This window comes from Oryzias latipes, chromosome 21, assembly GCF_002234675.1.
Source record: "Oryzias latipes chromosome 21, ASM223467v1".
Taxonomy (NCBI): Eukaryota; Metazoa; Chordata; class Actinopteri; order Beloniformes; family Adrianichthyidae; genus Oryzias; species Oryzias latipes.
The window spans coordinates 24,887,307-24,903,994 of record NC_019879.2 but is presented as its reverse complement, the minus strand read 5'-3'; the positions used below and the strand labels follow the sequence as shown (position 1 = coordinate 24,903,994).

The window sequence follows — 16,688 nt, the reverse complement described above, 5'->3', positions numbered from 1 at the left end:
CCTGGCAAATTCAGTATTAAATAAAATGGATGGCTTGCAGGTGTGTCTGGAGTCACTGCCAGTAATCCAGCAGATCTGGCAAAACAAAACAGAAAAAAAAGGATAGAAGACAGCAACAGACTTACAGAGGAAGACAAAGGGACAGTGTCTTGTCAAAAACACATTTCACCAGAATCAAGATTAACATATATAGATTTCATAACAGAAGGTTGTTTTTTAAATCTACATAAATTAATAAATCTTAAAAATATAATAAATGTAACCCTGAAAACATCATCTTTGAATTCAAATAAAAAACCATTTGAGGTGTGTCTTTGCTTCTTAGTTGGTTTTCTTGTTTTCTTCTCATTTGCACCATTAAAAACCTGTTTCATTGTTTTTTTTTTTTTAGACTAAAATGCATTTTTGGGGAGTGGCTGTGTGTGTTTTTTTGTCTCTGTGTGTTTCTCTGCCATCAGTTGTACAGGTTGTACTCAGCCTCTACACTGTAAAAGCTGAAACACCCCTCACCATCGCCAATAACCCCTGACCACTCTCCGGATAAAGCTGCTTCCTTTCATTGCAAAGTTCCAGGAAATGTCCTGTTATTTCATTCCAATACTGTTAACCCTTGAATACAGTGAAACATCAACAATATCAGGCTGCACGGTGCCGCAGTGGTTAGCGCTCTTGCCTTACAGCAAGAACGCCCCCAGTTCAAGTCCTGGCTGGGGGACCTGAAACAGAACATCAATGGGGGACCTTTCTGTGTGGAGTTTGCATGTTCTGTGCATGCGTGGGTTTTCTCCGGGGTCTTCCTCCCACCGTTCAAAAACATGCTTCATAGGTTAATTGGTTAATCTAAATTGTCCCTAGGTGTGAGTGTGAGAGTGAGTGGGTGTGTGATTGTGGACATTCCACCCTGCGACAGACTGGCGACCTGCCCAGGGTGTCCCCCTGCCTTCGCCCACAAGTGGCCGGGATAGGCTCCGGCAGCCCCGTGACCCCGAAAGGGAAAAAGATTCATTCTAACATTTACTTTTTACAAAGTGGGTTGTGGCAAAATCTCTCCATAAACACTACAAAGAATAATGTCAGACAAAACTTATGAGGTAAAACAACCTTAGGTTACAAAAGGATACGTGAAATAAAAATAGGTAGAGCCCGAACAGATCTCCGCGCTACGTAGTTTGTCCAAGTGGGGCTAACGTAGTGTGACGTCATCCTCGGTGGAAAGTACCCCAAGCGGTTATTGCAGGCTGAATGGTTATGGTACCTACACCGTTACATAGATTCGAATGTAATAACCATAATTTTGTTTCCTATGTGATGACTTATTTATAGAAAAGTTTGAAATGTGTTTCATCAGTTACACCTTGCACAAAAACTTCAATACAACGGCCTGGGTCCTTTTTTTTTGATTACCAGAGTTTTGTACCAAAGTTTGGTCATTTTTCTGTACCTGCTAAGCCGCATGTCAGTGTCTACTGCCTTTCTCAACATTTCATCAATCTTCATGTACATCGGACGATGCTGGGTCAGCTGGGTCAGCGACTCCATCCTTTACAAGTTATTTGGAGCCATACAGTAAATTACAATTTAACCCTTGTGCTATCCTAGGCACTTTGACATTGGGAGTTGGGTCATCTAGACCCACTAGACAGTGCTCTGAACCTTTTTTCTTCAATGATTTGTGATCTTCACTGGTGTCCATGGATTACATGAAATCTTTCCACCTTTATCCACCTTTGTAGGGAGAACACGTCAATGGAAGGGTGGGGTCATCTAAGATAGCACAAGGGTTAATGTAGGAAAAGCAACAAAAAATAATAATAATAATGGAATTCCCAGGAACTTACTGTAAACAACTGAGCATTATGGGGGGGTCTGCAACTTTATTTAAAAATCCACTGCACAAGAACATTCTGGAAACCTTTTCAATTCTTTATAGTTGCTTTACCCCGCCTTGTAAATTTTTTTTTTCTAACTTTTCATGTTCAGCAGCTGAGGAAGCAGATCAGAGTTGAGGGCCTCTTGTGTTTGACAGATTTTACTGTTACAATAGGGGTTTATGGATCTTCAAACAAACAGAGTGAATATTTTATAAGAAACTGTTTTTTATTTGAGGCTAAGCTTTATTTATCATATTTATTTTTATATGCATCCCTTGTTTGACCGGACGGAAGAAAAGAAGAGAGAGAGAGAGGGAGAGTGGGATGTCAGCGATTGGGGGGATAAGGGGTTAGAGTGGGGGAGATAGGGGGGGCAGTCAATAATACAAAGTCAAAACAGAATCAGAAGCTTTGTTGTCGTGTGTACAGCTTTTACAATAACATACGAGATTACATTCCAGTACTTCCCGTCCAAAAGCGGACATAAAACAAAGTTACTCACATACAGTTCAAAGTCGACTGAGGCGCAGCTGTTATAGACGCGCCTTGCTTAGGGTGGGTGTAGATGGGTTACGAAAAGGGGGGGGGCATTGGTGACAAAAAAAAAGTCGTATCTCAACACTGCTTAGTACAATGTGTGGATACAAGAAAAAAAACGACACTATTTAACACAAAAGCTAATTATTCAGACGACAACGCAGTTACATGGGTCTCAGTGGGTGGGAGGGTGGTGGACACTTCAGAGGAGCGCATCTCCAGACAGTGCTCACAGGTGGGATGAGTCGGTGGAATGCAGAGGTCGGGGAGTTCGAGCAGCAGCGCAGGCCTTCAACACAACAGCGGTTTTCCCACTCTGTAAGCGAATGTGTTTTGTCAGAGCCATAACAGATTCATGCACACAGCTATTTACAAGTGTATTCATACACTAATGATGGAAGATTTATCTCACAAAATTTATGTGCACACAAAATTTACAAAACAGCCTGTAACCTACAAAAAATTTACAAAAACAATAAATTACAAAAACAATGCATGCCCATAGATGTGCAAAAGTAAACAAGCAGGTGGGTTGGATGAATGTGTGCTTCTTAAAGTGTACCTTGATCACACTGACTGCTCCAGTAAAGGCAGGAGGCCCAGCACCCCACACCCCAGAGCTAGGGGCAGACAGCCCAGCAGCCCGGCCGATTTAAGTATCCAAGACCCCCACCGTCAGACAAAGACCCAGGAGCAACCACCCTCACATGCACCGGACCCCCACCACGGAGACGGAGGCCAAGACCCGGCAGCCCCCCGGCCGAGGAGTAGGAGGAACAGAGAGCCCCCGCCGGGCCCACACCCAATGCCTTGACTGCTCGAGACCGACACCGGCGCCCAGACAAAAGGCCCGCCACTGCCCAGGAGTCCTGAGCCCCCATTCGCCCAGCTGTGATAGGAATGTCAAACCAAGTTGACAGATCTACACACACTTTCTGCCAAAACAATGAGACCGACGTGCAGAGCCACAAGTGTCTGATTCTCTGAGACCCATCTTAAACATCCTTTGTCTTGTGCAGTGAGTCCTATGAAGAGTTTTAAACTGAATCAGCTGCAGATCAGGACTTTTGGTTTGTCCAAAAAGAGTCGTCTGTATAAATACCCAAGTCTGAATCCCACTTCTTTGTTGGCAATGTAACTTGGTTTCCAATGTTGCTCATATATATATACATATATACATACATACATATACATATATATATATATATATATATATATATATATATATATATATATATATATATATATATATATATATATATATATATATATATATATATATATATATATATATATATATATATATATATATATACATATATATATATATACATATATACATATATATATATATATATACACATATATATATAGACAGAATTTTGTATAATGTAGAAATGTTTGCACTGCATCAGCGAGTCCCTCGTAAATTCTGGCCGATGACTGAGGAGATCTTTAGTCACATGGTTGTGTTTACAAGCTTTGGTACGACCAAAAGCCAGGTTAAGGACTCAATTCGGACCAAATTGAGCGGACTCGGTCCGAACCAAGAGACTTTTCCAGTCTGAATGCACCTTTAGTCTGCTGAGGGACCCAGATAAACTCTGTTATCTGTTGGTCAGATCATCATTATTATTACTGAAGACTCAAGGTCCATGTGTCACAAGAAACACAAAACAAATAAAAGACTTAAAATTAAAAATTAAATTATTTATGATGAGTATAAAAACAATAACATAAAATTACCAAGTTAACTTAAAAAAAAGACTAAAACTACTGCAGACTAAAAACTTACAGTAAGTTTAAAGAAGGCGACATTACCAAAACCTCCAAATAGGGGACAGATATCTAAAAGTGCTGTGCCTTACATTGGTGATAGTTAAAAGGATTTTGTTAATAAGATTAAGAAGGCAGTTTCTCACGTCTTGGTCAAAATACTAACTCATGACAAAAAACAGGAAGGAACAACACTGAAAGAATTAATTGTACAAATTTACAGCGATGTATGGTACTTGTAGAATACTAAGGTAATTCATAAGACTCAGTACTGCATTACTGAGGAAACTGCTGCCTGGAATGTGCAGTGAAAGGTTATCCGTGGTTGAAGGAAATCTTATCAGATGCTTTAGTTTAGCCCTCATTCTCATGTTACACGACTCGGACATTGCATGACTTCATGAAAAAGGTTTTTCCATCAACCAACTCTTGCAGATCGCACTTCAGCATTACTGCATACTCGGTCACCAGTAGTTTCTGACTGTTATATTTGTAAAGCTAAGTCATGAGAAGAGCTTTACCTTTTTTCACATTTTTTTTCTTGGAAGAAACTTTAAGTTAAAGTTGTTTTTCAGCGGACAAGTCATTCTGGCTACACTTGTGGGGAAAAAAAAGTTGTTTTTTCAAGTGTGCAGAAGTTTTTATAGACCAGAAATGAGCTACTTGGATGTCAGACCTGAGGTCTGTCAAAGTATTGCATATCTGGGAAAAGTACCAACAGTCTGCCAGGAAGTCTGTGTTTGTGTCTCGTGTGAACCAGCCTTTGGTTAAACAAAAGAGTGTCCCACTTTCAGCTGAATGAAAGACTTTGATTCTACTGCTCAAATTTCCTAAACTCAGTTTGTTCAAACGTAAAAGGGGAAACAAGAAAGTGTTACACAAGTTAAACCAGTGAAATAGCCCACCTTCACCTCAATGTAGAGCATCTTCAAAGCAGAACTCAACAAACCTACAGTCCTGTGAGGGGAACTTAACAACCTTAAAGTGCTAAATTTAAACAATGACTATTTTCAGCATTTTTATTTTTTTCTACTCTTCATGCAGAAGATAAAAAGAAACTGGACCGACTGTCCAACAACCCACTAAAAAGTGTAATTGACTAAAAAGCACCACAAAAGTATAATACACAATAAATTCAGTTCATCTTTTCAATAAATAATCTAATTGTACTGTAGATGTTTGAACATTTTTATATTGAATATTTCAATAATCTGGTAAAAACAAAAGCCAACAAATGGGTCACATGACCTCACTTTTGCATGTTTTTCGGTCATTCTGGAAAAATGTACTTCAGCTGTAAAAACCAGCAGTTCTTGTGACCACGACGTTCCTCCATTTTTGCTGCATTTCTAGATTTTCTATTTCTAGATTTTCTATATTTTTATTGAAAATTACATGTATCGTTATATTTGCTTTGCTTTTCACACTAACCTAGATCTTTAGACAAATTACCTTTTGAACTTTGTGTGATCATACTTGGTGCTTTGTGTGACTATCCAACTGTTGCTTGCAAAAGACTTGTCCCCAGGAAAGCAAAAATTATACTTCTGCTTGCAGCAGCCGTAGAAAGTGAGTGACATCTGAAAAACAGGACGTGTTTGGCGTGCCATTGGCTCAGCGGCAGAGCACTCCTCATAGAGGGCGTTGGTATTACCAAAGATGCTATGCAGGGCAGGAAGTTTTTCATCTTTGCATTGTGATTATGTGTTCCTCCCCCCTTAGAATTGCAATGCATGATGTAACCAGTGATTGCCCTGTTACAACCCTCTTCAGGGAGGAGGGAGAAATGTGCAACATAAAGAAAATGATGATAACTGGGTGAGGTTAAGGTTGGCCACACAGCCGTTGATTTGGTGAAAAACATAAAAATCAAAGGGAACTAAAGGAAAATAACCAACAAAACACCAAAAGGGGGAATAAATAATGGTATAACTTAAATTCTCAGGCTTTGTAACAACTCAACTAAGACAGAAATAGAAACCCCCAAATTACTCAAAATGCAAACAAAAGACCACAAGAGTAAATCTAACAAAAGGACAAAACCAGAATCAAAGTAAGGGAGAAACCAAAGGCTTTCTCGAGCTAAGGCCAGGCAGACAGCAGGGGCAGGCTCGAAAACAAATTCCCACTCAGGAATGCAGCCCCCACTGGAGCAGAGGATCCTGGGAGCTTTTAAAGCAGGTGTGTCAAATCAGCATAGTGGCGGTGGTGCAACAAAAATGGCGAGCAATATCAGAGCTATCCAGCCGTTCAGATGCCAGCTCAGACAAGGAACACCAGGATGTTTATGAATCTATTTGTATGAATCTATTTGTCTGGGGGTAGATGTAACAAAATGTGGCGGAGCGTTTTATGCTGGATTGTGGCCCACTGATTGTAGCCCCTTAGTGACTGCTGCAGGCTCTAACTAATGGCAAGAAATAGTCAGAAATGCAATTTTAATCCTAATTTTCTTAATATATGTCCTCCATTATTAGAAAAACGTCACAATAAAATGCAAAAAACACCAAGAACATAGTTTTCATTGAAGTGGGTCTTTAACTTCTGCTCAGTCCATTCAATATTTATCTTTATTACAGCTTTTTCTTTTCTTTTGTTTTTTATTTTGTTTTTAATGTCACCTCGTCACAGTGAGGAAAAGCTAAAATGTAATTAAAACTCCTCAAAGTACATTGAATGAAGCTGTAACTGCAGGATTTTAACCAAGCCTGCAGAAAAGTTTTACATTTAGACTAGAAACCACAGGAGAACATCTGAGTCCAGCAGGTGAAAGCTGAAAGTAGCTTCATTCCGTTTGGTTCTTTTGGGTTCTACCAGCTGATTGGTTCCTGCAGATGTCCAAATTCTGCTGCGTTTGTGTACCACCAATTCATCTGACAGGAATTTGTGTTCCACATTGTATGATATGATATTTAATAAACCAACAGCAGCACTTTAAAATAAATCTATATTTAACTTAATACTAGGAGTGATGTGGTCAGTTCTGGTTCTGGTACGATGACAGTAGTGCTGTGATAAAGCTGCAGCTTTCGAACAGTTTATTCAAGATGAGTACGGTAGCCTACAGACTGTTACATTGGTCTAGTCTGCTGGAAATTAAAAGGCATGAATCAGCTTCAGCAAGTCTTGTCATGAGATTTAATTTCACTTTTACATCAAGATGGATGAATAAGAATTAATGAGGCTGAAACTCCCATCTGAGTCAATAAAATATTATAAAACTATAAAATACAGTCATGTTATCAAAGCATTTCAATGTGTTTAGTTGGTGACTCAGTGTGGTTCCTTAAGGATCAAGTAGACTCCAAACAAGATCATGTTTGTCTTCTGAATCATGGAAATGAGCTTCAGTGGTCTGTGTCACTGTTTATCAGAAAGTTTTAACAATCTTTTTACTCCCACAACTTCCTTTAAGGATTCTTAATAGACGACTCAGGATGTACAGTCCACAGCACTTGAATGAATAAAAATGTTGTTTTCGTTGTCTGCAACTACATACACTCGGACAAAGCACCACTCTATGCAACTGGGTCTTGGACTTCCTGACAGACAGACCACAGTCTGTGAAGATCCGCGACGTCTCCTCCTCTCCTATCACCCTCAGCACGGGATCCCCCAGGGTTGTGTGCTAAACCCCCTACTGTTCATCTTGGTCATGCACGACTGCACAGAGAGTCACGACAGCTGGCTGATCTTAAAGTTTGAGGATGACACAGCTGTGGTTGGACGCATCACCAACAATGATGAGTCCAACCACTATGGGGCTCTGTTTGTGCCAAAAATATGAAAATATGCTTTTGCATCCACTGTCTATGTCTTTGGTCCATTGTTTATGTCATTGTAGAAGTCACCATGCGTCAGGTTGGTGCCAGAAATCCCGAATGGGAACTGTTTGCTGTGCAACACTGACCCCTGTTGGAATGACTGGATGGAATGACTAGAATGGATATATTTTATAACTTCATTACAGGTTGTAAAATATACAATAGCTGCAGTAAATTTGTGGGTTTGTATAGAACCTAAAAATGGTTTAATAAAAAGTTTCCTTTTTTTTGGTTTACTTCTCACAAGTTATTATAGTAAATGTGACTGTGTATAAGTACCTACCCTATTTTGAGAATGTAAAAAAATAACTAGAAATTGTTTTTTATTATTTTATTGATCAGACGACAATAGTGTTAAATGTTAATTTTATCATGTGACTTTTTTTATTGCAGAAATTAATCCTAACAATGTTTACCTTACTCTTATTGGATTTCAGTAAAAGTTGCATTCAAGTATTTTGTTATTATCATATGCACCTACTGTTATAGTAAAAAGTATTTGATTCCTTGATGATTTAGTTGGTTTGCCCACTAATAAAGACATGATAATTCATACTTTTAATGGTTGATGTGTTCCAACAGAATACAGAAACAGAGAGACAGAATATCAAAACGAAAATCCAGAAAATAACTTTAAAGCACTTATATTATTTTTTCTTTGTATTTAATTGAGGGAAATAAGTATTTGATCCCCTCGTAAAGCATTAGGAGAGCTGGCTTTCACATAACAGTTAGATACTCCCAATCAACTTGTTACCTGAATTGAAGACACCTGTTCTCACTTATCACCTGCATGAAAGTCACCTGTTCACAGAATCAGATTTCCTCGGAGCAGGAAAAATGCTGCCTATGATCCCGGAACACTATGCCCATCAAACATGGAGGTGGAAACATCATGTTTTGGGGGGGGTTTCTCTGCCAAGGGCACAGTGCTACTACACCACATCAGTGGGAAGATGGATGGAGCCATGTACCGTGCACAGTTCTAAAAGACAATCTCCTCTCCTCTCCTCTTCTAGTAAGCTGAAAATTGGTCGTAGCTGGGTCTTCCAACATGAAGAGGAACCACATTAAGGTCCTGGAGTGGCCCAGCCAGTCTCCGGACCTCAATCCAATTGAAAATCTATGGAGAACTGAAGGTACAAGTTGCCAAGCAACATCCCAGCAATGATTTAGAGAGGATCTGCAAAGAAGAGCGGGCCAAAATTCCCCCTGATATGTGTGCAAACCTTGAGGTTAACTACAACAAACGTTTGACGTCTGTGCAAACAAAGGCTTTGCCACCAAGTATTACGTCCTTTTGGATAGAGGGATCAAATACTTTTTTTCCACTCAGTGAAATACAGATAAATGTTTATCTGTTTAATTTAAAGTTACTTTCTGGATTTTCGTTCGACATTCTGTCTCCCCATTTTAGAATACGTCTACTATTAAAAGTATCAAATGGTCGTGTCTTTATTAGTGGGCAAACCAATCAAATCAGCAAGGGATCAAATACCTTTTACTCACACTGTAAATATGAGAATGTTTTTAAAGCCTCATAAAAACTGGATTTCTTGTGTATTTCTCTTTAACAGATGAGATCTCTGTACAGCAGAATCAACCTATGGATTATCTTTGGTCATGCAGCATTCATCGACAGCCAGCTCTGCAAACAATGTTGAAGTACAGTAAAGCTGCAACTTTCTCAGCAGACCACCATGCATGATGTTCCAATCACTAACCAGAAAGTTCCTGGCTCTCAGTTGCAGCGCCCCATCTATGTTGACCAACTTTTTAAATAAAAGTGTTACAATGAATTCATGAAAATTCCTGTTTTAGACTTATTCCTTTATTTGAATTCAGAAAACCTTGCATGATTTAATATAACAAATATGAACTTCATTTATTAATTTTTTTTCCTCAAAAAACGTTGATAGGTTATTTCATTCGTTGAGCATTTTTTCCAAAAGGCTAAAGTCTGTCAAAAGTCTCCCTCCTCTCTTGTGCTCTCAACTTTTCTATCTTTTAAATATGTACATTTATTTACAAAGCAGTCTAGATTTATGAAACTGAGTTCATGGGTTAGGGTTAGGGTTAGGGTTAGGGCCTCCTGCCGCTTCATTCCGGGCATGTCCCACTGGGCGGAGGCCCCAGGAAAGACCCAGGACACGCCTGGGTCTCTCGGCTGGCCTGGGAACGCCTCGGGGTTCCCCCAGAGGAGCTGGAGGAAGTGGCTGGGGCGGAGGAATATATATGTATGTATGTATGGATGGATGGATGGATGGATGGATGGATGGATGGTTTTTACCTTCAAGCCACAGCAGCCGAATATTTGGCACCAGTGAAGAAATGATCATCATCTCCCAAGAGCTTTATAAAAGCTGCTGTCTGTTCTATGGTCCCTAAAAAGATATAAAATTCAGCTTTTAAAAAATTTTGTTAAAATAAAAGAAAAAAACTCAACAACGGAGGAAGAACTCCAAGATCTAGCGCATAAGGCCGAGACCGGTATAATAAGCACTTTTATTGTAAAATTTTCAGATCAAAATAACTTTGAAATGCTTTATATTAATGATCAAACCATATACTTATTATTTTAAAGTGTCTACTTATATTTAAAGGTGTAATTATTTCCAACCGCGATTCCCGCTTCACATGTAAGAAAATCTCCGGGTTTGGCCGCAATAATATCAACAGCATAGAAGGATCCCTCAGACCAATCCTTGAAATCGGGAAAAAGAAGGTTGTATCCATTGGCCGTATTTGAAGGAGTCGTTGAATTTGGAGAGCGTAAGCAGCAAACTAATTCAGCCCAGGAAGAATGCAGCCCTTGAAATTTGGACACAGCCCTCAAACAGGTGTATCGTTTTGTTCAGCTTTAGCAAATAATACATTTTCACAATGTTCAGTTAAAAAAATGTGCAAGAAACAGAGGAGCACCATATTGTTCCCAAAGGAGCTTCCCAATGATGCTCCAAGGGGTTAAGATGAGGTATATCAAAATCCTTAGGAGGAGTTTAAATTTATAGTTGTAAAGGTGATTTCTTTCTTTGTTATTGGGAAAATTAAAGATGGCTGCCTTTTTTCGAGTTCAAAGGTCAACAAAACTCTGGTTGTGGTTGTAGACTTAAACTGGCAGCATGTGAGTGAAATTTTGTGGAGACTGCTCAAACATAGTTTTCTATTCCCATTATGTTGGAAAAACTTGAAAGATCGCCACAAAGCCACAGGTCCTGCAGCCATTTTCTCATTTCCTTCCATATTTATTTATTTCCTAATAGTTTGTTCACCCAGTGTGATCTCATCATTTATTTTGAGCAGGTTTTCACTTACATGCACAAAATTCATTTTACCAAGTGCTAGGAGCGGGCAAATTATGGTGAGTTTTTGAGCATGTGGCGGTGGTCTAATCTTCCCTAAAAGGTGCAGTAAGAAAGAAAAATTAAAGCCGCAAGCGGCGTTGTATGGCCGCAGACGCAACCCGCCGTCAACGCCCAACTCTACGCACCACCGCCCTCACCGCCCACTTTTGATGAAGGCTGGTCAAAACTGCATATGCTAATTATGCTAACTATGCTAGCTATGCTAATGTGGCTAAAAGTGTTAGCATAGCGATCAGCATCATCAACTGACTCAGAAAAACACATTACCTAAAATGCTAATCATGCGAACTATGCTAGTTATGCTAACATAGCTAAAAGTGCTAGCATAGCGATCAGCATCATCAACTGACTCAGAAAAACACATTACCTAAAATGCTAATTGTGCTAACTATGCTAGCTATGCTAATGTGGCTAAAAGTGCTAGCATAGCGATCAGCATCATTAACTGACTCAGAAAAACACATTACCTAAAATGCTAATTATGCTAACTATGTTAGCTATGCTAACATAGCTAAAAGTGCTAGCATAGCGATCAGCATCATCAACTGACTCAGAAAAATATATTATCTAAAATGCTAATAATGCTAACTATGCTAGCTATGCAAATGTGGCTAAAAGTGCTAGCATTGCGATCAGCATCATCAACTGACTCAGAAAAATATATTATCTAAAATGCTAATAATGCTAACTATGCTAGCTATGCTAACATAGCTAAAAGTGCTAGCATAGCGATCAGCATCATCAACTGACTCAGAAAAACACATTCCTCCATTGGTGAGAGTTATATGTCATAAGTTGCTAAAAAACCCACTTTTTCCAAAATGGCGGCTTTTCTGTTGATTTTATCTCCATAGCAACCATTTTATGTTTTGGTCCCCTCGGGAGGACGAACAGATTGACGTCAGTTTCGGACAAATCGGTAAAAGTAAACTTTTTGTCGTCCTTAGCAACAGTGGTTTTATGCTAACCACGCCCACATTCCTTATATGTCCATATCCAGTGTTTTTCAATGTAATCTGTTTCAGGTATAAATGCATGCGTTCAATTTTCACTCTATTGTATTGAAATGCATGGGAGTTATAACAGTGCGCCACTTTGCTAGCATGCCACGCACACGCCATTCAAAATCTACAACTTCTAATTCCAACATTTTTTCCACAGTGGCTTGCCATTGATGCCTAAAAAGTTTCGAGATGATTGATGAAAATTCCAACGACAAGTTTAAGTTTGAATCCGGTGGTAAAGGTGTTTTTTATATAAAATTCAAGATGGCTGCCTTTTCCCGAGGTCAAAGGTCGACGAAACTCCAAAGGTGATTGTAGACTTACGCTAGGGACATGCCAGTCAAATTTCGTCAAAATCGCTTGAAAAAAAGTTCATTTTTCCATATTGTGTAAAATCGCGAAAAACTCAAAATGGCAGACTTTGGCACAAAATGGCCGCCAAACCGTAGGTTGTGTCGCCATCACGTAATGATTTCAAAACTTTCTTTGGATATACCCGACAAAGTTATCTGGGTTTCGCTAGCCGATTCTTTAAAAAAAAATCCGAAATTTTTTTTTTTAGCCGAGTCAGCACTTTTTTTTGCGATCGTTTTTTGTTTACCACGGCCACATTCCTTTATGGATTTTGTCGTATGTGACCTCGTTTTGTTCAGTGTGGGCCAGGGTATCGCATATTTCAGTTTCAGGCTATTCCGATAAAATATGTGCGAGCTAGCTTAAATGGCGACGGTTGCGAATTCGCCACGCGCACGCGTTTCAAATTCTACAACTTCTAATTCCAACATTTTGTTCCCAGTAGCTTGCCATTGATGCCCGAGAAGTTTCAAAAAGATTGATAAAAATCCCTAGGACGAGTTTTCGTTTGTATCCGTTACTAAAGGTGCTTTTTTATGAAAATTCAAGATGGCCGCCCCTTGCCAAGGTCAAAGGTCAACGAAACTTCTTTGGTAGTTGTAGAATCGTGCTAGTGGCATGTGTGTGCAATTTCGTGAAAATCGCTCAAACAAAAGTATCGTTTTCCCATATTGTCAAAAAATACGAAAATCGCCAATTCTCTGTGTTCTCCACAAAATGGCCGCCAAGCCGTAGGTCGTGTGGCCATCCCATAATGATTTCATAACTTCTTTGGGATATATCCAACACACGTGTTTTGGTTTCGAAACTGTATTTCAAAATATTTTTTTTTGGCCCCATAAGCGATTTTCGGCCCATTCATTTTTTTTACGGGAACGCTCGCCGTGATGTCATCGTCGTGGGGGGGTTGACGTTCTCTTTGCCGAAAATTCATTTTCAATTTATCCTAGGTGTGTGCCAATTTTGGTGAGTTTTCGGGTATGTGGCGGGGGTCAAAATTAAGCTCAAAGACGCCGTTAGTGTGCAAGAATAATAATAATTAAAGCCGCAAGCGGCGTTGTATGGCCCGCAGACGCAACCCGCCTTCCTCGCCCAACTCTACGCACCACCGCCCTCACCGCCCACTTTTGATAATGGCTAGTCAAAACTGCATATGCTAATTATGCTAACTATGCTAGCTATGCTAATGTGGCTAAAAGTGCTAGCATTGCGATCAGCATCATCAACTGACTCAGAAAAACACATTATCTAAAATGCTAATTATGCTAACTATGCTAGCTACGCTAATGTGGCTTAAAGTGCTAGCATTGCGATCAGCATCATCAATGGACTCAGAAAAATACATTACCTAAAATGCTAATTATGCTAACTATGCTAAATATGCTAACATAGCTAAAAGTGCTAGCATAGCGATCAGCATCATCAACTGATTCAGAAAAACACATTCCTCCATTGGTGAGAGCTATATGCCATAAGTTGATAAAAAAACCCACTTTTTCCAAAATGGCGGCTTTTTTGTTTATTTTATCTCCATAGCAACCATTTTATGTTTTGGTCCCCTTTAGAAGACGAACAGATTGACGTCAGTTTCGGAAAAATCGGTAAAAGTAAACCCTTTGTCGTCCTTAGCAACAGTGGTTTTATGCTAACCACGCCCACATTCCTTATATGTCCATATCCAGTGTTTTTCAATGTATTCAGTTTCAGGCATGAATGGATGCATACAATTTTCACTGTATTGTATTGAAAGGCATGGGAGTTATAACAGTGCGCCAATTTGCTAGCTTGCCACGCGCACGCCGTTCAAAATCTACAACTTCTAATTCCAACATTTTTTCCACAGTAGCTTGCCATTGATGCCCAAAAAGTTTCGAGACGATCGATGAAAATTCCAACGACAAGTTTACGTTTGAATCTGGTGGTAAAGGTGTTTTTAATAGAAAATTCAAGATGGCCGCCCTTTCCCGAGGTCAAAGGTCGACGAAACTCCAGGGGTAATTGTAAACTTATGCTACGGACATGTGAGTCAAATTTCGTGAAAATCGCTCGAAAAAAAGTTCCTTTTTCCATATTGTGTAAAAACGCGAAAAACTCAAAATGGTAGATTTTCGCACAACATGGCCACCAAACCATGGGTCGTGTTGCCATCACGTAATGATTTCAAAACTTTGTTTGGATATACCCGACAGAGTTGTCTGGGTTACGTTAGCCGATTCTTAAAAAAAAAATCCGAATTTTTTCTTTTTAGCCGAGTCAGCACTTTTTTTTGCGATCGTTTTTTGTTTACCACGGCCACATTCCTTTATCGATTTTGTCGTATGTGACATCATTTTGTTCAGGGTGGGTCAGGGAATCGCATATTTCAGTTTCAGGCTATTCCGACAAAATATGTGCGAGCTAGCTAAAATGGCGACGGTTGCGAATTCGCCACGGGCACGCGTTTCAAATTCTACAACTTCTAATTCCAACATTTTGTCCACAGTAGCTTGCCATTGATGCCCGAGAAGTTTCAAGAAGATTGATAAAAATCCCTAGGACGAGTTTGCGTTTGTATCCGTTACTAAAGGTGCTTTTTTTTGAAAATTCAAGATGGCCGCCCCTTCCCAAGGTCAAAGGTCAACAAAAATTCTTTGGTAGTTGTAGAATCGTGTTTGTGGCATGTGTGTGCAATTTCGTGAAAATCGCTTAAACAAAAGTCTCGTTTTCCCATATTGTCAAAAAACACGAAAATCGCCATTTCTCTGAGTTCGCCACAAAATGGCCGCCAAGCCGTAGGTCGTGTGGCCATCCCATAATGATTTCATAACTTCTTTGGGATATCTCCAACACGCGTGTTTTGGTTTCGTAACTGTATTCCGAAATATTTTTTTTTGGCCCCATAAGCGATTTTCGGCCCATTCATTTTTTTTACGGGAACGCTCGCTGTGATGTCATCGACTTCGGGGGGGTGACGTTCTCTTTGCCGAAAATTCATTTTCAATTTATCCCAGATGTGTGCCAATTTTGGTGAGTTTTCGGGTATGTGGCGGGGGTCAAAATTAAGCTCAAAGACGCCGTTAGTGTGCAAGAAGAATAATAATAATAATAATAATAATTAAAGCCGCAAGCGGCGTTGTATGGCCCGCAAACGCAACCCGCCTTCCACGCCCAACTCTACGAACCACCGCTGACCTCACCGCCCTCACAGCCCGCAAATTAAAAGCTAGTCAAGGCTGGATTTGCTAATTATGCTAACAATGCTAACTATGCTAATGTGGCTAAAAGTGCTAGCATTGCGATCAGCATCATCAACTGACTCAGAAAAACACATTATCTAAAATGCTAATTATGCTAACAATGCTAGCTACGCTAATGTGGCTATAAGTGCTAGCATTGCGATCAGCATCATCAACTGACTCAGAAAAACACATGACCTAAAAAGCTAATTATGCTAACTATGCTAGCTATGCTAATGTGGCTAAAAGTGCTAGCATAGCGATCAGCATCATCAATTGACTCAGAAAAGCACATTACCTAAAATGCTAATTATGCTAACTATGCTAGCTATAATAACGTCGCTAAAATTGCTAGCATAGTGATCAGCATCATCAACTGACTCAAACACATTACCTGATATGCTAATTATGCTAACTATGCTAGTTATGCTAACATAGCTAAAAGTGCTATTATAGCGATTAGCATCATCAACTGACTCAGAAAAACACATTCCTCCATTGGCGAGAGCTATATGTCAAAGGTTGATAAAAAAAACAGTTTTTCCAAAATGGCGGCTTTTCTGTTGATTTTATCTCCATAGCAACCATTTTATAGTTTGGTCCCCTCGGGAGGACGAACAGATTGACGTCAGTTTCGGATAAATCGGTAAAAGTAAACTTTTTGTTGTCCTTAGCAACAGTGGTTTTATGCTAACCACGCCCACATTCCTTATATGTCCATTTCCAGTCTTTTTCAATGTAT

The 16,688-nt window shown here is 39.6% G+C and overlaps 1 long non-coding RNA gene across 1 annotated transcript; it reads left to right on the top strand.

Moving 5' to 3' along the window:
• Window positions 1–6,683: 6,683 nt before the first annotated feature.
• LOC110015775 lies at window positions 6,684–9,807 on the top strand. Its single transcript, XR_002291033.2, has 3 exons — window positions 6,684–8,892; window positions 9,028–9,147; window positions 9,586–9,807. It is a non-coding gene; the product is annotated as an uncharacterized LOC110015775 (long non-coding RNA).
• The last annotated feature ends 6,881 nt before the right edge of the window (window positions 9,808–16,688 follow it).